The sequence below is a fragment of the Equus przewalskii genome, chromosome 1, assembly GCF_037783145.1.
Source record: "Equus przewalskii isolate Varuska chromosome 1, EquPr2, whole genome shotgun sequence".
In the NCBI taxonomy this organism is placed as follows: Eukaryota; Metazoa; Chordata; class Mammalia; order Perissodactyla; family Equidae; genus Equus; species Equus przewalskii.
In genome coordinates this window covers 150,018,013-150,045,956 of record NC_091831.1, presented here as the reverse complement: position 1 = coordinate 150,045,956, position 27,944 = coordinate 150,018,013, and the positions used below count along the sequence as shown (strand labels likewise).

General features: G+C 43.5%; 1 long non-coding RNA gene across 5 annotated transcripts; it reads left to right on the top strand.

Annotated features, from left to right (window-relative positions):
* Positions 1 to 439: 439 nt before the first annotated feature.
* LOC103560193 (uncharacterized) lies at positions 440 to 27,672 on the top strand. 5 transcript variants are annotated; one of them, XR_011541513.1, is made up of 6 exons: positions 536 to 720; positions 2,616 to 2,667; positions 20,710 to 20,860; positions 22,594 to 22,696; positions 25,727 to 25,856; positions 27,076 to 27,672. It is a non-coding gene; the product is annotated as an uncharacterized lncRNA (long non-coding RNA). The 5 variants fall into 5 exon arrangements; XR_011541515.1 differs by lacking the exon at positions 536 to 720 and adding an exon at positions 1,160 to 1,294; XR_011541514.1 differs by lacking the exon at positions 20,710 to 20,860 and having other exon boundaries at positions 440 to 720; positions 2,616 to 2,761.
* Positions 27,673 to 27,944: the final 272 nt, after the last annotated feature.

Genomic DNA, 27,944 nt, shown 5'->3' with positions numbered 1-27,944 from the left:
AAGACCCCATGAGCTTCTTAAATCCCTCGCTCCGCTTCAGCTGTGATTCAATTAACACCACTCCTCGGGTTTGCCGTTGGGTGCTTAAGACAAGCGGTGCTGAAAAGAGGGCTGAGTGAGTTAAAATTCCACACTGGCCTTCTTTTCAAAGGGCTGGCATTGCAATCTGGGCAGCCATCATTTAGATGCTAAAACGAGTTAGCAAGACAGCCACTATTTTTAAAACTCCTATTGTGCACCCAGCACCCTGTTAACTTTAATAATGCTTAATAATTTAACACCAACCAAGACGAATGGGTAAAAGCTGGAAAAAAACAGTTCATAGAAAGATTCAAATGGCCTGGACCAGCCAAAGGATGTGGTTTTCTGGGTGCAAAAACTGTTTAATATGCATTCAAAAAAGTACTGCAATAAGCATAATATTGAAATAAAAACTCCTGAGTATTAATAGATACACTTGCGTGTGCGCAGTGGAGAAAATCGATGTAAATTAATAGGGGTGAGCGCTTCTCAAATTGGCATCCTCCGCAGATGCATCCTTAAGGGTCTAGAAGAAATGTTTTTCCCCTTAAAAGGGGTCATAGTTTGGTCATGTTTAAGAAATGCTAAAGTAGGCCATTTCACACACAACTTACGAGAGTTGTACCGCTTGATTTTGACAGTGGAGCTCTAATACCCCATCCTACTCCTGCCAACGCTCTTCCCCACCCCACGGGGCACGTAAGTATCTTTTTATTTGGTCTGATTCTCTGTCATGGGAATAGTGAGGGAAACTTTCATGGGCAGAGGGAAGCCTTAGGAAAAGAGTAACTTGGGACAGAATAATCCACCTTCTATTTGTCTCTGGCTTTGCAAGTGGGAAGTGAGGCTGTGTCGCCCCATGAAGGAGGGTGTGTCTTAACCCTGTGGGTAACTGTGTTCCCTGAGCACAGAGTTTTGTGTTTCACAAATAACAGTGTCACACCCAAGAGAGCTCTGTGAAAATTAGAAATGCATTGATTACAAAACAAAGCTCAAAGCTTGAATTTGCTGCGAGCATCGATCAACATTAACCTGCTTCCATGTCTCATTGGCAACAGACTCAAACATTTTAGTTGAAGTCATTTCTTAGCATCCATCCAAATGATAGCCAAAATCTACTGAAAAGAAAACTGTCTTCTTTTGCTTTGTTTTGTTTTGTTTTCTGGACCTTGCATCAAACTGAGAATACTTACCTCTGAACGAAGTGTGCAGCTAGCGGAGTCTGTGTTACGGCTTCTAAGTACGGATGGAGAACTAACCAGCAACCAAGATGGTCAGCCCAGTCTTCAGCTTAATAGATTTTGAAGTAAATTAATCAGAGAAAAGTGTCATCCTGTGTTGTGATAAATCCAGTCAGTGCTCATTTATGTGTGATTTTCAAGAGTCCCCGAAGTCAGGTTTTGCTCCCCAAGGAGGGTTGCCTCATGCTGCATCTTAATTTGAACCGCGCAGGTGTGATCCGCTGTAGCGTTAGTGGCTTTGACGTCATTAGTTCGTAACTGGGTGAGGGGTGTGAAGAAATCTGGGTTAGACTTATGACAGAAATAGACAAGTTATATATAATCAATACTGGCAGGTGTTTCAAAAATCCTCTTAAAAATCTAAGTCGCTGTGACTTTTGTCCTGTACCAGCCAGAGGAAGTAAATGGGTGGAGTAGGAGGTGAGGCGAGGTGGTGAGTTTGTCTCAGGCCCTCCCCACTTAAGACCACTCTAACCTCAGCAGGAGTGGCGGGGCCACATTTTGACGTTCCTGGGCCCCTTCCTCCATAAAAATATATTTAAAAGTATGTTTTATGATAGCGTTGGCATAAAGACGCATATAATCCAGACTGGATTCATTCATTCTTATCATATTCATTTTTTCCTTCTGACCTTAAAAGAAATTAAATCAAAACATTTTCCTGGGTCCTTATAAGTCCTGTGGGCTCTAGGCACTTCTCCTGCCAGATTTGTGGGCCCTGGGAGTTAGACTGGCTCCTTCAGGAAAGACAAAGAGCTCTTTCGTGGCTCCAGGAGAGTTTGTGGCTTCCAGTTGTTGAGAAACTTTGGTGCAAAATAAAGGGAAAGGTGAGTTTCCAGGAGGAGTTTCCTCCTGTCCCTTTTGGTCATGCGGTAGGGAGGAATATGAAAGATTTCCCGGACAGCAGTAAGGTGAGAAGTGGGATGAAAAGTAAAGACTTGCCTGGGGAGGAGAGAAAGAATTAGGGGCTCTGGAGGGTCATTCAAGGCCAAAATGGGGCCCACCTTAAAGGGGTCAAAAAACAGTACTTACTGACCACCTAGCTGTTGGGACTACGGAGGGCTCGTCCCATACCAGGGAGTACGTACCTATTGCTTTCATGTTAGACTTCAACTCGGGGCTGTCTTACACAGAGGCCTAGCCAGAAAGGACCTGCCAGCCCTTGGACTATTGCAAAGAGTAGGCTAGGCTATTGGGCAAAATTGGTAGGCGGCAAAAACAAGCAAGCAAACCAAAAAAAGGGCCGACTTACATGTGATGCTATGCTGAGCTATATTCTATGATGGAATACAATGCTTTTTACTTGTTTCTCTGTATTTTCTGTTTACCATAAATTCCTCATGACGGTGATAGGAGCCAACATGCTGAGTGCTTCGGACATGTCAAGCACTGTGCCAAGAGGAAAGTATCCATTATGTCACTTCATCCTCACAAAAACTTCGTATGGTTTACCATTGTTGTCCCCATGTTATAGATGGGGGATCCAAGGCTCAGAAGGGGTAAGTAACTCACTCAACGACACATAGCTAGTGAAAAGTGAAACTGGGTTTTAAGTCAGTTTGATTCTGGAGCCCAAGCTTACCACCGTTTTGCTATATTGCCCACTCATAACATATTAGATTTTGCACCCGAAATAGTTGCGCTTGTTGGCTCTTGCCCATTATGAAGTTCTGGGTGAAGTAAAGAGGATAAGCAGCCAGCGCTAACTATATTATTGATGATCTCAATGAAAGGCTAACCTTTAGCTGTCCTTCAACCACAAGTTACCAACCTGAGTGTCCTTGGGGTCAGAATTTTTGTCTGGTTACAGCTGTTCCTCAGCTCAGCTTAAGCTAGAATTCTCTCTAAAAAGACGCGGCCATTGGAGAGGAGACGGAGAGCCACTGACCTGAGACTTGCTCAGGCCTTACCCCGAGCTTTCACTTTCGTTATTTGTAAAGTGAAAGTACCAGTGTTATCAATGTGCTGTTAAGACGTAGGTCCGGCCTTGTTACGGTAATATATCAGCTCTCACATGACAGGTGCCAGGTGTGGGTGTGTGTCTACACATGTGAATGTTTCCTTAACAGATGGGGCTAAAAACGTGGTTCCCATTACAATCTATTCTCCGTGATTCCTTTTCTAGGGGCTTTGGTCTTCTCCTTAAGAAATCAGGAACTCTTAGATCAAGTAATACAAGCATTGTTCCTTAGGGCTTTCTTACTACAACCCGAGAGGTTTGATCTGTTTGTTTGTTTGTTTATGTGAAAAGTGTTTTAGCTCATTATTATACTTTTAAAAATTCTCATGATTGAACTATTAATGGAGTTGAAGTCCAATCGTAAAGGCTACTCTCAACAGGTGTGCCTATTTTTCTGCAGTGCCAATATAAATTTAAACATTTGGTCTAACTTGGTCCAATTGGGAGTTAAGACTGATTTTGGCTTTTCTGAGTTTTGGATGATTTTTGTCCAGTCCCTCAAGTTCCAAGCCTCGACCATCCTTTCCAGGAACATGCCAGAAACCGAGCATTCTCACTATCTTCCAACCTTGTTGCCCTCCCCAGCCTGCGCACAGCTCTGATACAGATCTGGGCACTGAAGAAAAAGGGTCCCCACGTACCTTCCTCTCAACACAGGGTGAATCCCATGCTTGGAGTTCCTGACTCAGTGGTGCTGCTTTTCTTCCCGCTCCCCCGTCTCTCTGGAGGACCCACGGGTGATGCATAGACTTCTATTTCCTGCTGTTCTATCAGGGCCTTGCTCTTGCAGGACATTTGAGGACCACTTTTTATCTTCTAGTTAACGTGACACCTGGCCTTTCTGCCAGCCCCATGAGTTCATGCCAAATCCTGTCCTTGCAAACCCTGGAGTCCATGCAGGAAGGGTCAGACGGTCAACTATCCAGGGTGCCTATAAATCAGACGGGGGCTAGAGCTAAGAACACACAAGGAGATGCAGCAAGGAGGATGGCCCACCTACTTTCGGCTTCTGCTGCAAAGAAGCATGATAGGTCCAGCTTCCTGAAAAATTGTTTAACTGTGTCCCACCCTGCTTCATCCTCTGGGGAAAGAGTTGTCCTCTGCTCACACTTGTGTGTTTGCCCTTGTTACTTGGAAGTGGGTTCAAGCTGCCTGAGACTGACAACAGTCTTGCATTAGTATTTTTTATGCCATAACTTTCCTGAGGGTGTGGCTATCCCAAACCTAGAATAGGCTTCTGAGAGTCAGGAATTGCTTTCGATTCAGATGCTCAAGGCCCAAGGTTTTTGGCAGAAGCAGCTCTTTCTGAACAGTAAGTCATTGTTGAGTGACAGGAATAGGACCAGAGCTAAAGAAAATGAAGGTTTCAAAAGACTGCCTGAAACAAAAGTCTTTTCAGTCCCCGATATTCGGGGATATTTGGGGTTTCATCCCCATTGAACCAAGGCTGCTCATGTTACGGGGAGAAAACACACGCACTGTGCTGGCTGGCATCCAAGTACACTTTGATTGGCAGGTCAGCTGCCATTTCAGGATATGAAGTTCATCTGGAAGGGGAAGAAAGCGAGAAGCCTTTCCTGTTTTATCTGCGTTTATTCCCATCTTGTATTTCCTGAGGGACGTGGCTGTAGTTACGGGTAGATATCAAACAGAAATCATATCATTCCAGCAGAGAAGAGAACTCAGGGAAATGGTTGTAAGTTTACCAGGTTCTTCCTTCTTCCCTAGGTCCATGTTTTTTGTTTTTTCCTCTTTCGAAAGTGAGGTCTAGCTTTTCTTAAGGAGATTTGATTCAGATCTCAGCCAGTGCTGATCTGGAGGACTCAGGAGGGTTTTGTCAACTGTGGTGTTGCCCGTAGGAAGTGAATCCTGTCTGGGCCTGGCTGGAAAGACACAGCCCTCTAAGACCTCCCAGGACCTGTGGACATTGAAAGATGGACTGGTCTCCTGGGGGAGATTTAAGGTTGTGGCGTCCCCTGGAAACACGTAACCAGGAACTGTCTAAAACAGGGCAGTTGCAGACTTTCAGGGCTGAGGGGGAAATCCCAAACCTTTCTGGGTTTTTCCTGGGATTTCAGTAGACAGGTGGCTCCCCTTAGTTCACAGAGGAGTTTCTATCCCTGTTTATTGTTCGTTACTCACGAGAGTCCTCCCAAGACGCAGAGACAAGCGACTTGTTTTGGGCCACGGGGTGAATCATTAACAAATTGGGAATGGCATCATGTCTTCAAAATCTAGATTTGCCTCGTGACCAAAACAGCATCAAGTCTTTCTTGAAAAGATTATGTCACAGGTGGCAAAGCATTTGTCTTTGCCTGTCTTCATCTCATTTCTCTTTCCTGGTTTCTAGCATGTATTGTCTGAAAAGTATGATTAGCTTTCATAATTGATCCACATTATACAATTCGACTTTTATATGCTCCCTCTCTGCTAGTTATTTTGTTTCATTAAAATAGGCAGAAATCCACGTAATCAAAAAAAAATAAAATAAAATGGCATATGAAATTGCCTATAGCCCGGGAATCATCCCCATTGCAACCCTTGCTCTGTGCTGCGCTTGGTGTTGTGGTTTAGGGGAGCACGTACCCGCTCGATCCCTAATAGCCATTTTAGTGTTGACTATATCATTTTTGTTTTTTATTCAAGGACTTGTATATGTAAACTGAAAATATACATACATTTTTACAATGAATATTTTAAATGTTAAAAATCTTCTGAACTTCATAGCTTGTTTTGCTGAGAAAAAAACTCTAAGAACATTGATCAAGAATCTGATGAATTTCTGGAGGGGCCAGATGGTCTCAGAGGTTTAGTTCCCTCTCTTCTTCTCTCAAGTAGCCCCAGCTAGAACACCCCTAAAGTAGTTTCCAAAAGGGATAGGACCTGGGGGAGGGGCCAGAGCCCATCAGACTTTGAGTTTTGCAGAGTTTTCCCCAGTTTTAAGTAAACATTTACTGTTAGGTTGTTAGTTCAATTCTTTTTTTCTTTGCTTGACACACTGGACAAGTCACTCACTTCTGGAATCTTGGTCTCCCCGGTGGTGCTCTAGCTGGTAGCATCTATGATAATTTTCACCTCGCTTAACATTGACTGAACTCCATGCTCTTCAATTAGACAAGTGATACAGTAAAATATCATTAATCCGGACTCCATACTTTTAGAGGTTAGTAATTCCAGAGGGATGAGATGAAGCTTGCTGTTTCTTAAATATATATGTGAAGAAAGGGTTTATTAAGCCTAAGCATATGATTTTAGGAGCAAATAATTTACCTGCTAAGAAGAAAACTGCCTTTGAAGATGCAAATACATTTTAAACACTGCTGCTACTAATTACAGAGAAGTTTAGCAAAGTAGACTGAGCAGCATTCTAGAAGAATCTTTAATTAATATATGTCCTGTAAAGTTAAAAAAATAAAGATAACAGCATAAACCTCCATATCCTTAAAGATATTCTGTAGATGACATTTTGGTTTTCTCTTAAACACGACATTGACCTTCTTCATACCAATGGGTCCAAACTTAAGAAGTTTAAGATGTCATAATGTTATAAGCTTTGGAGTGACAGATTGAATCATGACTTTTTGAGGGCAATCTAAGAACCTTTGGGATTTAAGTGTGATCTTCAAATATGTGGGTCTGTCTAGGTGTGTGTGTTTGTATGTGTCTGAGTGTGTGCACCCATGTAGGTGTGTGTGCTATTATGATAAATTGTCAGTGCCAAAGGATTTTAAGGCAGCTGGCCCAGAGAAACGAGCAAGGGCGATGGAAGCTACTTATCTGGAAAAGTGGAAAGAAATCATCTCAGAACTTTGAAGTTAAGCAAAAGAAATAAAGAGAAACTTCACAGCATAAAAAACGAAGGGGAAAATAGGAGGCTAGTGTCACTTCATCATAAATATTCAGATCTTTGGCAGGATAAAAAAAAGGAAAAACCCACTAGAATAGACTTTCTGAAGTAGATGGTTATTTCTACATTTACATAGTGTTTATGTTTGGAGATAATAAATGAGTTTTGAGGTTTGTGTCTTAGAACAACAGGCCTGTAGTCTATCCCTGACTGGCAGTGAGTGAAAAAAAATTCAAGCAAATCCAAGCAAGTTTTAGGGAGAACACGGACATGCAGGGCTCCTCCGGGAGCGTTGATTCTAGTTCGTAGAGGATTTCTGACTCAGCCCTTTAGTGCTGACAGGTTGCCTGACTCCTCTGAGGCTGAGTTTAAAGTGACAGACGCGGACAGCACGTCAGCTTTCTCTTCATCTTTCCCTGACTGTGGTGCTCTCAGGATAAATGGGCACTGTCCCAAAACGAATATTTTTGTGGATGTCAAGTGTTCTTTGTTCACACGGATGACCCCTTCCCACACTATTTGGATTTTTCTGTCCAGATATTATTTGGCATTTCATAGTTTCCAAGCCATTTCCAGCCATTAATAAACCCAGCCTGCCCATCCATCTCTCCCCAGTTTGGTTCTTCTTATCCACCCCGGAGCGGCGGTGCTGACAGCTGCGCAGGGCAAAGGCTTTCTCCTCACAGCTCAGGAGTGTGACCAGGGGCAGGGGCCTTGGAGAACCTTTCTCCTTCCAAGATGCCAGCATTGTGACCGAGTGGATAGACACCAAATGACATCATCGGCATTCCCGTCTCACTCACTGGCTCCAAGGCCTGGAATTCCTACAGAAAGAACCTTTGACGTTCAGATTTCCTGTAAAAGGCCATACATTGTCCTTTGTGCAGCAAGGTTAAATTAACTATATATCTATACATAAAATAAGGAAGTGGAAGCCTTCGCAGTTGGGCTGCTCACGTTAGATGATTAGCGAATGGTGACCCTGGAGCTGGAATCTTGACCTTTTGCCTTCAGATTTAGTGTTCTTACTACTAACCATGCTGCTTCCTCCATAAAATATTCTACCCTAAAAAATGTTTTAGCACAATTAGCTCAGCAGATTAACAGCCTCCAATAGATAAATTGCCCTGTTTGGAATGGAGTCTAGGGCATATGAGAGAGTGTGTGTGTGCGTGTTTTCCCTAATCTTTTGTGTGTGTGTGTGTGTGTGTGTGTGTGTGAGGAAGATTGGCCCTGAGCTAACACCTATTGCCAATCTTCCCCTTTTTGCTTGTGGAAGATTGTCACCAAGGTAACATCTGTGCCAATTTTCCTCCATTTTATGTTGGATGCCACCCCAGCCTGGCTTGACGAGCAGTGCCAGGTCTGCGCCTAGGATCCAAACCTGTGAACCCTGGGCCACCAGAGCAGAGTGCACGAATTTAACTACTATGCCACCAGGCTGGCCCTTCCCCAACTGTTTATTGTGAATTTCAGACACAGAGAGAAGTTGAAAGAATAGTACATAGGGTGCCCATCTACCCTCCTCCTAGATTCACTAATTAACAGTTTGCCATATTTGCTTTCTTTCTTTTAAAAATATTCTTTTCAAGAATAGTCTGCAGACATGCTGACACTTTACCCCTAGATTCTTCAGCTTCAATTTCCTAAGTATAAGGACACTCTCCCACATACCTGTAATGTTTCACTTATGGGTGAAAAAAGTCAGTTTTTTCCAGTTGTCCAGGCCCTATTTAAGTCTTCTCAATTGCCCTAAGAATGTATTTATAGCTCTTTTCTTTAGAACTAGGACCCAGACTAGAGTCACTCACTGACTTTGGTCATTAGATCTCTTTAATTTCTTTTAATCTAGAGCAGTAGTGTCCTGTACAGTAACTACCAGCCAGGTGTGTACTATTGAACACTTGAAATGTGGCCGGTCCAAATTGAGACGTGCTTTAAGTGCAAAATATACATCAGATGCTGAAGACTTAGCATGAAATAAAGACAGTATCTCATTAGTATAATTTTAATACTGATTACGTGTTGAAATCATATTTTGGCTATATTGTATTAAGTAAAATATATTACAAAAATTAGTTTCATCTATTTCTTTTTGTGAGCACCCAAAGATTAAAAATGACATGTAGCTTGCATCGTATTTCTTTTGGGCAGAGCTGGTTCTAGAATGTGCTTCCTTCCTTTTTCCCCTTGACACTGACTTCATGAAGTGCCTATGTCAGTTGTGTTTCAAATAAGACAGATGTATTTTGGTGGGAAATTATGGACTAAGAAAAATTTGCAGAAGGGGCTCTTTCTTGGGAGGGCCTGGATGGGATGTCCCAGTGGGAGGAACACTAAGGAGCCTGTTAAAGAAGATGCTGTAAGCATCCGGCCACGTCATGTGCTTGCTCAGTGTAGCCAGTCAACTGTCCTTTGCCCCATGCCTCCTTTGTACAGATTTGTAAAGTGTCTGAGGATTCACTTTCATGTAACGTTTGGATTTTTCTTTTTTTGCCTAATGCATTTTTTTCTCAGTTTTTTCTTCTTCTTCTCGTGTTGGCTCACTTCTAAATTCATTCTTTTAGTTCATCTTAGGGGAAGCCCAGTGCTCCTGAGTGCTGTTTTAGCCATCTCTCAAGAGTTGCTGGACATCGTTGCCCTGGATACATCAAGGAGTGTTAGAGATGTTCCAGACTCAGTGCTGGAATCTCCCATGAGCCCTTCCCACCCACCTAGGCGACAGATGCTCTAGTCCAGGCCCACTCTCTTTTAGGACTTTCCTGCAATGGTTCACCAGAATTCTCTTTTTGAAAATAGTGACTTTTCATTTTTATTGCGGAAGGTAGCTGTGTTCATTTAAGGAAAGATAAGAAACATAGGATAATTAAAAGAAATTCTTACCCCGACTCCAACCACTACACAATAGGATAGTTTGGCTACTTCTAGTGTAAACAATAATATTCCTTAACAATTACCCCAAATTTAGTGACTTAACACAAATTTATGACCTTACCCTTCAGTACATCAGAAGTCTGAAATGAGTCCTACAGGGGTAAAATCAAGATGTTGACGGGGCTACATTTCTTCTGAAGGCTCCAGGGCGGAACCAATTTCCTTGACTTTTCCAGCTTCTTGAAGCTGCAGGCATTCCTTGGCTCTGGTCCCTTCCTCCATCTTCGCAGCACAGCACTCCAATCTCTACTTCCGTGGTCACATCTCCTTTTTCTGACTTCATCCCTCTTGCCTCCATCTTACAAGGGCCCTTATGATTCCATTGAACCTACCAAGAAAATCCAGGGTGATGGCTCCATCTCAAGAACCTTCCTCTCCATCTGCAAAATCCCTTTTGCCTTGTAAAGTAGCAGACTTGTAGGTTCTAGGGGTTAGGACATGGATATTTTGGGGGGTCCATTATTCTGCCCAAACCCAAAACATTTTCTATTATCTGATTGCTCCTGTTTATGTACATGCAAATGTTTGTTATAAATTGAGGAAGAGTGAGGAATTTTGTGTGTGTGTGTGGGAAGAGGGAACAGTGAAGGGAGAAAGGGAGAATGGAAGGTTTTGTGATATCTATTCCAGTTCTGCCTGAAGAACTGGACTTAAGACTTGCTGAATAGGGGGCGATGGCTGGAAATGGATGGAACCATTCAAGAAAGACTGTGTGGCGCTGGGGACATGAAGGGCTATTTTAGAACCAAGGAAAAATGTGGCTCCAAGTTGCTTGTTTTTGCCAAGAACCCAGCAGACTTCTTATGTACTGGGAATGGAAGTGTTGAGGCCTCTGGATCTGGCAGTGTCACATGGACATGCCTATTCTTATGGTGGCAGTAGTAGAGGTCCTGCATGAGAGAGAGCAGGTAGGTGAGAGAAGGGACAAGTGAATGCCACAGTTCAACTGTAGATGACCATGGGCACGATGATGCTCCATTTAGAGCCTCCCAGAAAGCCCTCTGATGACACGAGTGGAGATGTTAGAGGCAGAACAAGCATGTGGCTATGTGTATTCCACTTAGCAATATATTATGAACACTTTTTCCATATAAGTAATTTCCTTTTATGAGATATGGGACTTCCCAGTATCCCATGTTTGGAGATGTGCCAATATTTGTTCAATTACTCCTCTCTTGCTGTTGCTTCTAATTGTTTCTCTCTTTTAAACCATAGTATAATGAACATTCTTGAAGCTTTCACAAATCCATGAAAATTTTCTTAGGATAACTTAGCTGAAAGTGGAATTGCTGGATCTACAGGGTATGGGAATCATTCTAAGGCTTTTGAAGTATGAAGTACAATTTCCTTATCTGTAAAATGAAAGATAAGGTGAAATTGGTGACTTTTAAGCTTTTTTCTTTTCTTTTTAGCCAGTAGACTCTCCCAGCAGAAACTTCTGCAGAAACATGGGAAGTAAATGAGGCAAGGTGAACGCACTCTGTGGAGTGGGGCTGGGCTCTTTCTGCCTCCCCGTCCCTCAGCTGTCATGGGCTCTGGGGAACCTCTGGGTCTCTGAGGCACGCAGTTTGCAAACCACGGGGTGAGGTGACCTCACGTTCCTTTCTACTGACATCTTTGCTATCAGTTGCTTTGATTGAATGCTGGCTGTCTAGACGGGTCTGAGATCACTGTCGCTGGGTCCCCGCCATGCCCCCTCCTTAAGTAGTCAATAGACACTCGTTAATCTTAGATTGCAGCCATTTCACAGCAGGTCAGAAGCAGGAGGGAACCTGCAGGCCAGGTTGAAAGGGAAGAAACAGCCGCACCCACCTGATGGAGATGCCCCGGGAGCCTGGATGGGACAGATGAATTGGGGGAATTCCTGTGACTCAGAATTGAGGGAATGTAGACAGTATATAATAAAACTATAATTTTAAATGTATTGGTGACTTTGGAAATATTAAGTCGAACCTCTTTTTATTGGTGATGAGAAAATGGAACCAGAGAAGGTAAAGGTCTCCCCCTAGGTACACAGCAACATAGGGCATATCAGACATCCTGAAAACTATAGAAATGCCCTTGCTTTACTCCAGAGATCTCCCTCTCCCCTCTATAAAGGGAAAGGACAGAGGGGAGGAAGAAGCTAACACTTAACACACCGATTATGTACCAGACAATGATCTAGAATCATTCCTTATACCTTGTTCACCTCATCAGGATGGAATATTGTGCTGTCATATGCATGAGGTCTTTGCCTCACGAGTTCAGATGAGTGACAATGCTGTGACTCGAACGCAATCTGTGACACCAAAGACCATTCTTCCCCAATTTGGTTCTATTTTATTAACCTAGAAATGTACCTGTTGCCTACATATCAGATTGCAGAGGAATTTGGGGAGTAATTTTAAGACTAAATAAGGTAAAAGATGATGAATAAGAACTTGATAACAGACAAGACTCTAAGTAGGATAAAGACATCTCAGTTTGATTCCAACACATCAGTTTAGGATCAGAACCTGACCTGAAACCCTGCCCAGAACATATCCTCAGAGATCCTTTCTTGGCATGAAAGTTGGTATTACAGGAAGTCGTATAAGATGTAAAGAGAAACCCTCTTCCTCAGATTCCTCTGGGACATAGCACCTAATGTTCAACATCCCAGGGCACTCTTTATAAGAATGTGGGGTTTAAGGCCAAATCTCCAGAGTCATTCAGAAGACTTGGGTACCCAAACTGTGGCCATGGGGGTGTAACCCTCGGGGAGAGGGGGTGCTGCGGGAAACAAGGATCTGTGCATGATTACCTTGAATCTGAACTCCGGTACCACCTCTCATCCAACTCAGTTCTATAGGAGATCTTGCCTGATTTGGGAGAGAAATTCTAGGCTTTGACCGCCAATATCAAACTTCTCTTGGAAGTTTACAGTGCTGTAGAGTGGGGCTCATAGGCAGGAGGTATAAGAATATTAGGAAAATTCTAGAGCTTACCAACAGGATTGGGTTTTCCTTGCATAAAAGTTTTACAACTCGTGAAGTCCACTGTAATGCAACTCATGAGCCCATGGTTTTGTGAGTAAAACAGCCTTCAAAGTTTCTCCTAAAGTCAATGAGGCTGGAGCCCTGCTCTGCTTCTCCTCTCCTCCAGTGAGTGGATTCCTAAGCCCCTTCCCTTTGCCCAAGTCACATAAGAGTAGATTTTTATTCCCGAAAACTGTAAGCTGCGACACCAGTCTGGCATGCTCTCCCGTGACTCCCCAAACTCACACCTCTGCTGAGGTCCAGCCCCTGTACCTTCCTGGCAGCACCACCCCCTATTGTCTTCCCTGTGCTCAGCACCCTGGTTACTTCTTTCCTCTAATACATCACTAATAATTGTCACTAGCTGCTATATTGCATTGTTCTCTAGTTTTTCATGTGGTATGTCCCACTGAACTCAAAATGTACACGTTTCTTGAGATTAGGGGAGCGGTGGGGTGATGAAGTTGACTGCTAGTTCAGTGCACTCAAGCTTAGAGAATGAATGCGTGTGAGTAGGACTTTGCACTGAGACTGCCTGAGATTAAATGCAGACTCTGCCTCGATCAAGGAACTTAACTCCTCTGTGCTGCAGTCTTCTTCTCTGTCAAATGGGCAGAATAATGGTGCCTACCTCGCAGGACACTCATTAAACTAGAGGATTCAGAGAAAGGGCCTGGCACATTGTAAGTCCTCAAAAATGTCAGTTGCTATTATTATTCCCATGTGCCAGGCTCCGAGTGGGCCATTTTCATCCATGATCTCATCTGTTCATCACGAGAATTTGGGGTGGTGGTGTAGTAAACACCATCGGTGTCTACACACCCGCCAGCTACTGCTTCCTCCTTGTCTGCAAAGTCCTGCTGCTGTTTACATGTTTGTCCTCCTGTCACCTTGTCCTTGGGGAAGGTGATTCTGCTCTCGGCCCAGGAGTAAGTGCGAATACTTTAAACCCATCATGGCATCCATCCCCAGTGACTGGTTCAGAGGAGGTCATGTGACCGCATTCAAGCCAGGGAGGCATGAGGGGAAGCCTGACCAGGTCGGGGGCTGGGGGGTTGGGGAAGGTTTCCTCATTGATCAAAAAGAGGCACCTAGGAAGAAACACCCCTCTTTCTTACTCTGGACCTTGCGGTGTCTCGATGTTTGCGTGGAATTTCTACAGTTGTAAAGGAAGCTAACACAGAGGGAAGAGGCCAGAGTCAAGTGAAGCAGAGGTGGACCCTGGCTCCTGGCACACCTCTGCGCTTTCTGTTTCACAAGATAGGACTCCTCATGATGGTTAAAGCACTCAAGTCATGCTTTTCTGTCACTTACACCCAAAGAAAGCATCCTAACTCATATAGTTAAGTATTTTGCTCCCTATGTCCCAGATGAGGAAACTGAATCACAAAGGGATTTGCATTATTTACTACAAGTCGGTCAGGCAACAGGTGGAAATGCAGGGCAGTGCCATACATCTCCAGTGGCCTCCAGTGCCCTGGGCATCATAGGACAAATGCTTGCTATTTAATCAGTAGGCTGCATCTCAGAAACTCATGATGCTTAGCAGTCTATGTTACCTCTGGGGGCCCAAGAGTTCTGCTACAAGGAGAGCGCACTGTAGCGTGAGTGCTTCAGCGGTTTTAATGACTTTTCAACTCAGTGTGCATGCTGAGTTTCTTGAGTCCTCTTAAAAAGTAAGGAGAGGAATTATCTGAAGTGATACTCACTTCTAGGGCACACTTCAACACACACAGCTCTGTCGTAAGTAACGCTTGCTCTTTATTTAAATAACAGACTTTGGTGTGGTATTTCCCGCTTCTTAATGTCATGTTCATCTAAAAAGACAAGATTCATGCTATAAGTGCTTGAGAAGTCTAGTTCTCCTTTTCTGCTGCAGGCTGTGCTCAATTGATCTCAGCAGTTATCTCCGCTCTAAGAGGATCCTCTAACTGCGGTCCTGGTAGGAAAGCTTGGGGTGGAGTATACGAGAACAAGAGTCAATCACCGTGGGAGGGGGATGTCTCAGAGTTTTCTGACCTGAGGAGCCTGTGCTGTGTCTCAATAGATGCCTCTCTGATGTTTGTCAAGGATAGAATATTAAAATACACCTTTAATTCTACTGAAAGCTAACCAAGGGAAAAGTAACTGACAATGACATACTGCATAGTCACAGAGCGTGACTGGGTTCCCCTTTATGTCCCACCTCAGACAGTTTGTACCAGCCAAGCTTGGTGCCCAGTGAACCTGCACCTGGGCAGAACTTCAAGGGCGGTGACCTTGACTGGTATAGCCAAATGAGGGAGGTGTCAGCCAGTGGGCTAAGATTGTAGCTGGGGGATCACCTCTCAGTACTATCCCCTTGAGAGCGAAATTAATTGTTAAACCCCCCTCCTATCTTAAGAAATAATCATAGGAGAGAAGCCAATAATAATAAGAGTGACGGTTAATATTTACTGAGCACTTGTGACATACCAGACTCTGTTTTCAATTCTTTGCATACATTGTTATTTGAATTCACACAACCTGGGTTAGTTAAAATGTCACAACTTGTATTAATTCATACACCTCTCACGACAATAATAGTCAATACTATTGTTATAGATGAGAAAACTGAGGCACAGAGAGGTTGAGTAATTTACCGAGGGTTTCAAAGCTGGGAAGTGGCAATGTCAGAATTTAGATTCTGGTCTTCTAGGTCCAGAATCCAGCTCTGATCACCGCCCTCTAGTCTTTAATGGCCAAAATAGCTCATGAGAAAGAACAGATGGTTTGAAAATGGTAAACAGATGGTGAAGAGCAAAACACTTTGATCAAGCTAGTTTCATTTCTCCGCCGTAACTGTGCCTGTGGACAGCAGGGCACAGTGTGGGGAGCCCGCGTTCCGGGATATCTGGAGGCCAGTTCTGACTTGGCCCTGACTGGTTTTTAACGCCCACAGAGGGTGACAACATGCTCCCCCTTTTTTGCTATTTGGGCTAAAATTTAATGACTTCCAAACTTTGAAGTAGATCCTGACTCAGAATCTTTAGGAGTGGCAAACGGGAATCTGCATTTCTAGCAAGCTCTCCAGGTGATTCTCAAGCAGGTGGTCTTTGGACCATGCTTGGAAACCAGGGGATTTGGGGGGGCTCGTTCCTGGTCCTGATTTAACGACAGCAGGCTACTTGCATTGTGGGGAGGTTTCTCATCTGCTTTTGTCTGTAGAGGGGAGCAGGTGCCATGAGAAGAGCAAGATGTGGGGTCAGGCAGTTGTGTGATGGGGGGCCACTCACAGCCTCCGACTCTCTTCTCAGCTAAAGTAGCATTAAAAGATACCAAAAAGCAGGGACGCAAAATGGAATAGCTACTCAGCCATGTCAGTGCCCACCTTGATCGCTATAGCCGTGCTCTGGTCTATGTGGTCATGTCTGAGTTAGTAACACTGCAGAGAAAAGTTGAACTCTAAAGAGCCCTCAGTTTCTTCTTTCTTTCTTTGTTGTGGTAAGAACACAACACGAAAAGTACCGTCTTAAAATTTTTAAATGTACAATACAGTGTTGTTAACCATAGGCACAATGTTGTAATGCAGGTCTCTAGAACCGTGTTCATTTTGTGTAACTGAAACTTGGTACATTTTGAACAGCAACTCCCTATTTCCTCCTCCCCCCCAGCCCCTGGCAACCACCGTTTTACTCTCTGTTTCTATCAGTTTGACTATTTTAGATCCTCATATAAGTGGAATCATGCAGCATTTGTCCTTCTGTGACTGTCTTATTTCTCTTAGCGTAATGTCCTCCAGGTTCATCCATGTTGTCAAATTTGGCAGGATTTTCTTCCTTCCTTTTTTTTTTTTTTTTTTGAGGAAGATTGGCCCTGAGCCAACATCTGTTGCTAATCTTCCTCTTTTTTTTCTCCTCCCCAAAGCCCCAGTGCGTAGTCGTACATCCTAGTCCTAGGTCGTTCTTCTAGTTCTTCTCTGTGGGATGCTGCCACAGCAGGGCTTGATGAGCAGTACGTAGGTCCACGCCCAGGATGCGAACCGGCGAACCCTGGGCTGCCAAAGCAGAGCACGTGAACCCAACCACTTGGCCACAGGGCTGGCCCAGGATTTCCTTCCTTTTTAAGGCTGAATAATATTTCATTGGTCTCGGCAGTGACTTCTTGGATATGATACTGAAAGCATAAGCAACAACAGCAAAAATAGACAAGTAGGACTATACCAAACTAAAGGAACCTCAATTCTTAAGTAACTTAAGTAATATAAGTTAGAATACCTTCTTGCTCTCTTCATTTTAGTTTTTTCCACCCCTCCCTTGAGGAAGATTTTGCCCAAGCTCCCTAGGGTAGGTCTAGCCTGCATGAAGTATTCTTATAGACGCATCCCTCCCGTCCTTTCTTGGGACAGACGCTGTGAATTGGTATTTTCCTGTTGGCCCAGGTGCACCAGGCCATCTCTACAAACAGATTAAAGATGGTTTATGAGGTCCTAGCTGTCTTGCAAGGAACCCTTTTAAATTTCACTTATTTATTTTTAAAGCTGTCTCTTTTTGAAACCCAGCATGATCTGGCATCGGGTCTAATTTTAGGGTCACAGTCAAGAACAGAAGAGTGAGAAGGGTTTTATTATTAGCTACGAAATTGTGGAATTTCTACTGTTAGAGAGTAATTTTTTCAAAACGTAAAATCTTGACTCCCATACAAATATAAAATGAACACACGCCAACTATTTTAACTCATTAATATTGAGAGAACTCGTAAGATATTACAGAGAATTCAAAGGAAAAGCCAAAAACTAGTCATAGGCAATCAGAAATGCTGATTTTCACTTGCTAATAGTTGCAAAAACAGCCTGTACCACAGGGTGGAAATCGAAATTCATTTGCTTTTTCATGAACAGAAATCATCTGTGTCACTCTGTCTCCACAAGTTAACATCTAATTCCACAGAGTTGCAAAATAGTTGGAGACCAAGAAAGGCACAGACCTCTCAGGAAGCAGACAAGCTTGGAAGGGTCCTCCAGATGCTGTCTAGTTTCCACTGAAAGGATACTCAATAATCTCTTTGCTCCTTTCAATTTTTTTTCAGTTTTTCTTGACTCAGCTGAGTGCTTAAATCTGCAGGGGTGCTAAGTGAACTTTGCCTGAAATCATGGCAGGAAATACTTTGTAGCACTACTTTCCCCTCTTACAACATTATTTTGTCATTGAAAACCAGTTCCCAGGAGGATTAACTTCTCCTTGAAACCTGCCCGGGGCAGGTGCTTGCTCTGACTTTTCTGCCTTGTGCGGCTCTTCCACCTGCTGGCCCACTGAGATCCAGTCCCAGTGATGGGGACCCAAACGATTGTTCCATTTTGTCTTTCCCCCAACCCAGCGCTTTCTCAGGGAGTTCCACGAGAAGGAGAGCGCTAGCATAGTTAGCTCATCTCTAATTATCCCAGGGCTCAAGGATAAAGAGGGAGAGCCAGGGGGAGGTAAAGTTTAGAACTCAAGTTTTCTGATGACTAACTTGCACCAATGTCTTAGAAAAGTACTAACACCGGGGCCACTGCCAGAGGGCAAGCCTGGTGCATGTATATGTCTATGTATGTTTGTGTGTGTGTGTGTGTGTGTCTGTGTCTGTGTGTGGGTGTGTTGTCAAAGACGCTCTCTTTGACCAAACTTTAGTCAGGCTCCTCTCTGAGACCTCTTCTTGACTAGGCCGCGACCTTGACCCCTGTCCTGTCTTGGTCTTATTTGGTGCAACTTTAGCAAGAATCATGCTAAGTCGGTTTAGCGAATCCCCCCACCCCTGATATCTGATCAGTCTCCACCTTTGATGCCTTCCGTCTTTGGCCTACCTTGGCAAGAATCCTGTTAGGCCAGTTTAACAAGAATCCTGATACCCCTGGTGTCTCCTCTTAGTAATTTTCTATCCACTGACCCTCCTGGATTCAGCCCCCACTGGTCCTGAGCCCGACAGCCCTCTCACCCTACCGAGAACGCAGTGGAAGGAGGCAGGGTAGCGCCCACCCAGATTTACGCTCCATTGCTAGGGTGGCATCTCAGCTAGTGGGCAACTCAGCCCAGCCCTGGGCTCTTTCCTTAGTCTTCATTTTATAAAAGTTGTTGCCTTTTTTTTTTAAAAGGTTGGCACCTGAGCTAACAACTGTTGCCAGTCTTCTTTTTTTTCTGTTTTTCTTCTGCTTTTTTCTCCCTAAATCCCCCCAGGACGTAGTTGCATATTTTAGTTGTGGGTCCTTCTAGTTGTGACACATGGGATGCTGCCTCAGCATGGCCCTGTGAGTGGTGCCATGTCTGCGCCTAGGAGCCGAACCAGCAAAACCCTGAGCCAGCGAAGGGGAGTGCAGGAACTTCACCACTTGGGCCATGGGGCCGGCCCCAGTTGTTGCCTTTTTAATGGGCTGTCACTTTCAAACACTACTCCCTGGGGATGTATTGGGGGAGGAGAGGTTGGGTGGAAGCCAGCCATCAGTGGCCATGTGGGCCCCAAGGGTCTGGTCCCACAGAGATGCCCACAGGACAATGAGAGCTCTGTCACTTCCACCAGCACCGCCCCCCCCCCCAACACCTAACTGGTCCTTGGTCTAATAAACACTATAAAGAATAAAAAGCAGATCTCTCTCTACTCCTTGGCCATAAATCCCCACTTGTCCTTGTTGTTTCTGGAGTTGAGCCCCATCTCTCTCTCCTATCGCAATACTCCTGTTGCAATAGTCTTGAATAAAATCTCCCTTACGCTTTTAGCAAGCGTTAGAATACTTTTTTCTTTAACAGTGTGTGGGTATGAGGGAGAGGATCTTTTCCAAAAGGAGTGACACTTCTCAGTGAGGGGGTCACCAGGACAGGGAGTCTGGGAGGAAAAAAGTCACACCAGCTCTCCCACTCACTATATTACCTTATAGGGAACTTACCTTACTTTTCTCTTCCTCAGTTTTCTAATCTGTAAAATCAAGATGATAAGATTTTCTCTAATAAGATGCTATCTCTCCCATAGCATTGTTATGTGAGTTTATGAATGTTAATTATATTTATAAAATATAAACATTAATATTTATAAAGCAGTTATGTGCATTTCACATGTTTTATTTTATTATTTAAATAACAATATTTGTCATTTAAAAGTGTTATTCTTAACCTTTAAGAAAAGTACCATTTTGAACCTAGGTAGAATGATATATGCGGTATAAAGCATGTAACAAGGAGAATCATCTGAGTAAGGGTGCTTTTTTCTGCCCTGGGTGGTTAAAAATCCTCAAGAAAGAATCCTTCACTCTGTAAGGTCTAGAAAGTTAATTTTGCTCCAGCTCTGAGCAAGAGAGAGAGAGAGAAAAGAGATGGTAGCATGCTGGACTTCTCAGAGGGTGACTCAGAAGTGCTCCGTGTTGGCCACATAGTTCTGACCAAACAATGGAGTGGGGGGTGGTCTCTGCTCCTGGGTGGAGTTCTCAGGCAGCCAGTCCCTCAGAGGAGCTGGGAGGAGGGCACTATCTTGTTGGGAGACATCTGCTGGCGATAGGAGATAGGGGAGGTGGGAAGGTGGAAGTGGTGGCTGTGGCTGCCCTATCCATCTCTTAGCTAGTGCTCAGCCATCTCGCTATTGAGAAACCCTCCTAGAATAAATATATTCCCCGTCTGTGGCGAGGAGCCAGGGCCACTAAGGAAGTGAGGTCTGCAGGCTGTGGGCTGGAGGAGGGGCTGACCTCTGTGGGACGTTGTCTGAAACCTTAACACTATTTCCTGGAAGAACTGCTCTGACAGTAAAGAAGAAACCTTAGAGATGAAAACCTGAGTAGAAGAAAATTCTCAGGGCAGCCTCGGCCATGTTGGATCTCGTGAGAAGGAAAGCACAACGTTGGAGAAGGCAGCCAGTCGCCCAAACCCTCCCTCAGCCCAGGGTGAGGCCGAAGACTAGAAAAAGCATCTTAAGACACGACTGCTTCTGGGAATGGCCGCAGGCAAGGAAGCTCAAGTGTTTCCCCAAGTGGGAAATACGTGCAGTAAATTGGCAACTCGGTTCAATGAATTAAATCTGGATGTAATGGGTTGGCGTTAAGATGAGTCAAAATTAATTATTTCAAGAGAAGTTGCTTCAGCAGTGCACTGCCGAGCCGCAGCCACTGATAAGAAGGTGTGAGAAAGTAGTCTGATGGTGAAAGGGCTCCCTTTGCAGGGGATTTCATTGGTTGGTTAATGGACACTGATAAAAGTTTTTGAAAGGGAAGCAAATGACATTCCCCTTTTCCTTAATGCCTCCATTCGTTGTTCCTAGCAACCGTGGGGTGGCCTTTCCACTTTGTATATAAGATGCTCATCTCCAGGAGGCCAAAGATTTCTCCCAGAGGAAGGGAGAAAGTTCTCTTTGTGGGGAAAACCACAAGATGAGGAAGGAAAGGAGAAATAGCTTGTGCCTCACACCTCTGGCATAACCCTAGACAGATGAAAAGCTACGTGGTGGGAAGATAAAAGGAAGAGAGGCCACCTGGAGTCTCTGGAGGCCACCAGGAGGTGGGAGATAGAAACTCTATATTAATCTGTGCTCCTAAAGCCTAGTTCAATTCTTTAAAATTTCATCCTCCCTTATATCCTTCCCAATAGCCTGCTGCGTATCCAGAAATCTCCCTTACAGTTAGTATTACTTCCAGAAATTAGTATGGGCCTGAGAAACAGGGGATCAGGCAAAATAGAATGAGTCATGATTTTTTAGTTATTTTACCTACATCAATGAATAATTATTTTTAATAGTCTAAAATATTTCCCAAAGAATATTCCTCTGTGTGGTATTAATAAATAACACACACACAAAGAGTTTTATGGTCAAATTTGCTTGAAGAATACAGGGTTAATGTAAATTCTATAGGTTTCTTTGTGTTAGGATTGCTCAGAGGCTTTAATAAACTAACGTGAATTATAAGTCAAAGTGGGCTATCTGGTGAGCAGTAATTCCCAAGCTTATTCTTGGAGCATCATGGCAAAATAGTGATTGAAGGGGCACACTTTAAGAGATGCCAGTTATTTCTTAATCAGTTGATGTCACTATGTGGAAGTTACCTTCCATGGTTTTCACCAGGAATGCACCACAGAGGACATCATGGGGCAGGGAAATGACATGAGTCAGGAGACCTGGGTTCTAGTCCCACGTTCTTCTTCCAAGCAGTGGTGGAAGTAGCTAGTTGCTGGGCCTCAATTTTATCATCTGTAAAATTGAAGAATAGTGGCCTTACTTTGCTTGCAGGGCAATAGCCGGGAATATCAAATGAGAAATTTGAAATAAATGACGTAAGTGGGTGGTTGTTATCAATGTATGGACTAAGACATCCCCTGTCTTGCTTGTTTGAGTGATGCTTCCCGGGCGGCACTGCCTCTCTTTGCTCTTTATTTACTCTTTATCGAGTCAACAAAAGTCTGAATGCCTTTTTTGTATAAGGCACTCAAGTTGATTTTAGCACTATGCTGGAATTCATAGTAATCCTCTGGAAATAATTAAATCCCCCCAGATTGAATATGGTGACATTATTTAGTGATACCATGCAAACTCATAACTCATTTTGGCTGCCTGGACAAGCTCAGTCTGATAGTCCTTTTCGCCTGTTATTCATGGTTGTTAATGAATCGTTTCCTTGTTAAACAGAGCAGTGGAGCAAAACATGTGACTTTGAGGGCAGAGCTGGCTGCAGGGCATTTCTGCCCATCACCTCTGTGAACTCAACTTTCTTCCTTTAAGACCTGCTTTTGTAAGTACCTTCCCAAAGATAAAGGCTAGCATTGGTTTGGGTTGTTTTAGCATAGCCCTAGACAGTTTCAGACTGGGACTCGTCCACCTTTGTTGTCTAAGGGTGTTATCAAACCTGCCCTGGAAAAGTATGTGTTTCCAGAGATGTTTAAGTTTGGCAATTGTTAAAGCCCATGTTCTTAAAAAAAAGTGGTTCAGGCAAATGAACTAAGTTGGGAGTCAAGGTATAGCATGCCAGAGACCCAGAGCAAAAGCGGGTGCAGTACAGCTTGACTAATAATGCCATTCATAGCAATCACTGTGTGCACTTCACATCAATTAACTCCTTTAAATCTCATAATAGCATGTGGGGGTTGGGGGATACCATGATGAGCCTGATTCTACATGTGAGGAAAGAGGCAAGTTTACAACGTCTGCTCCAGGGTTCTGGTTTCAAGGATAGTGATAGATGTCCCAGTATGAGGGACATATTAGGCAATGCCTATACTACCCATAGTTCTGGGTAGTGGCTATGGCTGGTTGGATCCTGGATGGATACTTGTCTCAAAGCCAGCCAATTCATTGGTTAGTCCTATTTGCTCAATTATGACTTGAGTTAGGAGTCACAGAGAGAAGAGTCTCTATAAAAGCTCTAGGCACGATGCAGCCATTTTAGATCGTGTGCAGGAAGACGGGAAATTAATTGGAGCTCTTCCGCTGAGAGAGGCAGGGAAAAGAAAGAGCCACATGATGCTAAGAAATGGAGAGAAGGGTTACACACTTCAGCTCTGGGGTCTGATGGGTCTGGGTTTGAATCTGGACTCTGTTATTTGTGAATGTGGACAAACGAACACCTAACTTCTCTAGGACTCAATTTCCTCATCTTTAATGTAGGAATGATGATATCTCTATCAGGTGAATTGCTTAGCAGAGTGCCTGGAACGTAATCAACACTCATAAAATAATAGCTATTATCATTGTTAATATTTTGGATGGCTTTTCAGTTCTCCTAAGGCCTGACTAGACTTCATTTCCTTTTCTAAGATTCCATCATCTCTTATTACTAGAGTGAGAATTGATGGGAATGCATAGGTTGTCATATAGCACGGTGATAACTAACCTTCTTCCCCACTTTTTAAAAATAGATTATTTTTTAGAGAAGTTTTAGATTCACAGCAAAATTGAGTGGAAGGCATGGAGATTTCCCATATACCCCTACCCCACACATGCATAGCCCCTCCCTTTATCAATATCCTCCAAAGTGGTTATAATCGTTATAATTGATGAACCTACACAGACACATTATCATCACCCAAGGTCCACAGTTTACATTACAGTTCACTCTCCGTGTTATACATTCTATGCATTTGGACAAATTAATAATGACATGTATCCATCGTTATAGCATCATACAGAGGAGTTTCACTGCTGTAAAAATCCTCTCTGCTCCATCTACTCATCTCTCCCTCCCCTCAGCCCCTGGCAACCCCTGGTCTTTTTACATTCTCAATGGTTTTGCCTTTTCAAGAATGCCATATTGTTGGAATCATACAGGATGAAGTCTTTTCAGATTGCTTCTTTCACTTAGTAATATGCACGTGAGTTTCTTCCATGTCTTTTCATGGCTTAATAGATCATTTCTTTTTAGCATTGAATAATATTCCACTCTTTGGACGCACCACAGTTTATTTATTCATTCTCATACTGAAGAACACCTTTGTTGCTTCCAAGCTTTGGTACTTATGAATAAAACTGATACAAATATCCACGTTTAGGTTTTTGTATGGACATAAATTTTCAGCTCATTTAAATAAATGCCAAGGAGTGCGATTGCTGGATCATATGGGAAGAGTATGTTTAGTTTTGAGAGAAACTGCCAAACTGTCTTCCAAAGGGGCTGGACCATTTTGCATGCCCATCAGCAATGAATGAGAGTTCCTGTTGCTCCACATCCTCACCAGTATTTGGTGTTGTCAATGCTCTGGATTTTGCCACAAATGTCTCCCTTTAAGACTAGCTCTTTAGGGAATGGTCTGGATCTTGTGCAGGATTTATTTTTCATAGAATCACAATAAAAGGAAGACAATAGAAATAATGCACTCTCCCATCACTCCATTTCCTTCTTTGCTTATCAGCTATGGCAATCTAGCATCAACGATTTATTATATCTCCACCCTGTTCTTAGTACTGCGCTGGACTCTGTGTGTGTGTGTGTGTGTGTGTGTGTGTGTGTCCCTGCCCCTGGCCAGCAGAGATGATGAGTTGGTAGGAAAAACAAAAGTAGCAAACTCGAAACAATTTAAAAACGGTATGATAGTGTATAGCAAGCATTTTACGGTTCTTTATAGATCAGTGATTCTTAAGTGAGGATTTATGAGAACATACAAAAAAAAATAAATAAAAAGCAAAAAGCAGATTTCCCAGCCTCACTCTCCAAATTTCAAATTTAGGCAACCTCAGGAGAGTGATGGCAAATATTTATAAAGCTCATCAGCAAGCTTTGTTTTGCCCCAGATTTTGGAACCACCACTGTAAGATTACAAGCATAGTTAGGATTTATGGAATCCAGAGTTGTCAAATATGCCTTGATAGAAGGTTGAAAGTTAGACCTGGATCTTAGAAGGTGTGAGAGAGAGAGACAAAAGGGGGAAATATTCCAGACTGGGGGAATAGGGGGAGCAAATGTGGGGAATTTGGACTCTCCATGGCGTCTGTTGGGGGGCAGGAGATGGGGAGTGAAATAAGAAGACCTATGAAACAGGAGCGGCAGGTCCGAAAGGGAGAGCCACTGAGGAAGAAGATCATGCTTAAATTTTGCATTTACCTTTGTAGATTCAGCATTATCTCGGCCTATTGTTGCAGCAGGCTCTTGTAAAGCAGGTGGAACAGTGCTCCTCTGGTCCTGCTGGGAAAGCTAGGTGACCTCTAGTTAGCTCTGGGAATAGCTCACTTCTACTCCTGGTCTCCATTGTCAGTGCCCTAAAGCAAAACCAGCTCCAAATGAGAGGAGAGGACCAATGCCGTTTGCTGAAGTGCTAGCTCATCTTTGCAGGTAGTTCTGGATCAGCTGGTTGAGTCAAGACATCTGGAAAAGCCAGTCCAGTCCAAGCTGAGCCAGCCTGAAGCTCGACGATGGCGTCCAGGAAGTTGGCAGCTCAGCGGACTTGCAACTTGGTTTTGTGGTACTCACACCCTCTTTTACAGGAAAGGTTTCATGGAGGACAGAGGAGTCTCAGCTAGGAAGGCTTCTGAGAAACTAGAAAGACTTTTACAGAAAAATTTGCTGTGTCTTTGCTATATACAACTCCACGATGCACACATGGCTGCTGCCTCCCTTCCTCCCAGGAACCAGCAGCCGGGGCATAGATCTGATGTGGAGTTTGTCTTTTCTGAGGGATTCCTTCCTCCAGGACCCAGTCTCTCACAGCTTTGCCTCCCTCGGATGTGCTTTTCTCCATGTCACCCCAAAGTCTGGACATGGTCTGTCAACTTTTCCCTGTCAGGTCTCCCCTATCCTGTGTCTTTTGAGATCAAGCACAGGCATTTGACAAATTGAATCTATGCTGAGTAAATCCTTAGCAAACAGAGAAAATGCTGTAGCAAATCCTATAGTGTCTGGGGCTCTGACTGCTCTCCTAATCAAAATGTTCAGGATCCGGAGACCTACACTGTCAACAACCGTCACTGGAGTTTCTTAGGCCCACTGCCCTTCATGACTACCTAAACATGGAACTTCTTTTTTTTTGTTTTCTTGCTTCTAAGAAGTCATCATATATTTTGAAATAGCTGGTTACCTTTATTCATTTATTTATTTTTAATTGAAATATAATTTACATACAACATTATATTAGTTTCAGGTCTACATCCTAATGATGTGGTATTTATATCTATTACAAAATGATCACCACAATAAGTCTAGTTACCATCTGTCAGCATACAAAGTGGTTATAATATTATTAACTATGTTTCTTATGCGGTACATTGCATCCCCGTGACTTATTTATTTTATAACTAGAAGTTATTTTTTTAAAAATTTTTTTATTGCCGGAACATTGGATTATAACATTATGTAACTTTCAGTTGTACATCGTAATATATTTAGAATTCTGCGTAGATTCCATCGTAAACATGGAACTTGTAGAGGCATCTTACCTTAGCCGGAGTTCCAGTGTGAGGATTTCTTGCTTTGAGATGTAGAGGGTGGGGGAGAAATGTTCTTTGGGTAGAATGACCTTTCCAGGCCCTTTGGCTCTTAGGTCACCCTCTATGAGGAGACTGTTGCTATCAGTGAGTTTGATGTGTAGCATTTGTTAGCACTGACAGATTCAGGCTCAATATTCTTCACCTCCAAAGTTCAGGTCCGATCTGCCATATTGTTATTGTCCTTCCATCTCTCCACAGAAAGAAGTGCAACAAAACAGTAACCCCGTAACCTAGGACATCAATGAGCCAATACTCTCTCATTAGAAGTGAAGACAAGAAAATTTGCTGTGTGAGCGTATTCTTTTTTCCCTCTCTGTGCGTAGACCTGATGTCACCACTGGGAAGCCCTGGGCTGGGTGTGTGCTCAGGTGACTCATGCGGAAGGACACACCTCTCTGGGGAGCATCACCTTTCTCAGGAAGGAAAAGTCCCCAACATCAGGCTTTCAGAACACTCACCAGGACTTTTCTAGAATAAATCGAGTTACTGAGAGGTGAGTCCACACTGGTGGAACAAGTCAGAGTTCTCCAGAAGTATCCGTGACAACTGGTTAGAAGTGTGCTAGACCTCCATGTTAAGTAATTGAGAATCTCATTGTGCCTGTTCACTGGTGGGGTGCACCTGCAATAGGCCGAGCACAGATGAGGCCCTCAGTGAAGGAGATTCTAGGAGGTGCCACAAGTGCACTTGGGTTCCTTCAAATGCCATGAAGGCAAAAGCCTTGTCTGTTTTGTTCACCTTGGTGTTCTCAGTACCTGTAGTAGTTGCTCAATAAACCCGTGTTGGATGAATGAATTGATTGCCTTTGATGGACTGCATATGGTGCTAGAGGTGTGAGTTGACTAAGTGCGGTATGGTGTGAGTTGACTAAAGATATGAGTTGGCTAAGATGTGGATGTTGTCCTTGAAGAGTTCTCAGGCTATTATGTAAGGCAAATAGTTGGGGAAAAAAACAACGCAAAATTTAGTAACAGATGTATGAAAAGGTCCTAAGGAAGCTCCAAGGAGGGAGCTAATTTTGTGTTGGAGAGCATGCAGGTCAATCACGGCTTCATGGAGGAGGCAAA